Here is a 469-nt window from a genome sequence, read left to right on the forward strand (position 1 = left end):
TGAACAGAGAATTCTCAAAAGAAGAAGTTCAAATGGCCAAAATACACCTAAGGTCATGCTCAACCTCATTAGCAGTCAGGGAAATGCAAATCAAAACAACTTTGAGATATCATCTTACACCTGTCAGAATGGCTAATCAAAAGCACTGATGATAGCCTTTGCTGGAGAGGCTGTGGAGGAAGGGATACCCTCATCCATTGCTGGTGGGAATGCAATCTTGTGCAACCACTTTGGAAATCAGTGTTTCGGTTTCTCAGGAAACTCGGGATCAAGATTCTGAGATCTTTAAGCTGCTATTTTGTCACAGTGAAGAGCTATTTATTGGTTTATGGTTTATTAGTAGGTCTTAGTCTCAACCTAAGTTCATATCAGCTGTTATTGTGATTCTCAATTCACAAATTTCAAACAATGAAGACCTGACCAAAGCTTTATCTTTACTTAACAAATATGTTCTTGCTTGGTTAATTGG

Source organism: Alexandromys fortis, unplaced genomic scaffold, assembly GCF_014885135.2.
Source record: "Alexandromys fortis isolate MF-2015 unplaced genomic scaffold, M_Fortis_MF-2015_v1.1 scaffold_505, whole genome shotgun sequence".
NCBI classification, from domain to species: Eukaryota; Metazoa; Chordata; class Mammalia; order Rodentia; family Cricetidae; genus Alexandromys; species Alexandromys fortis.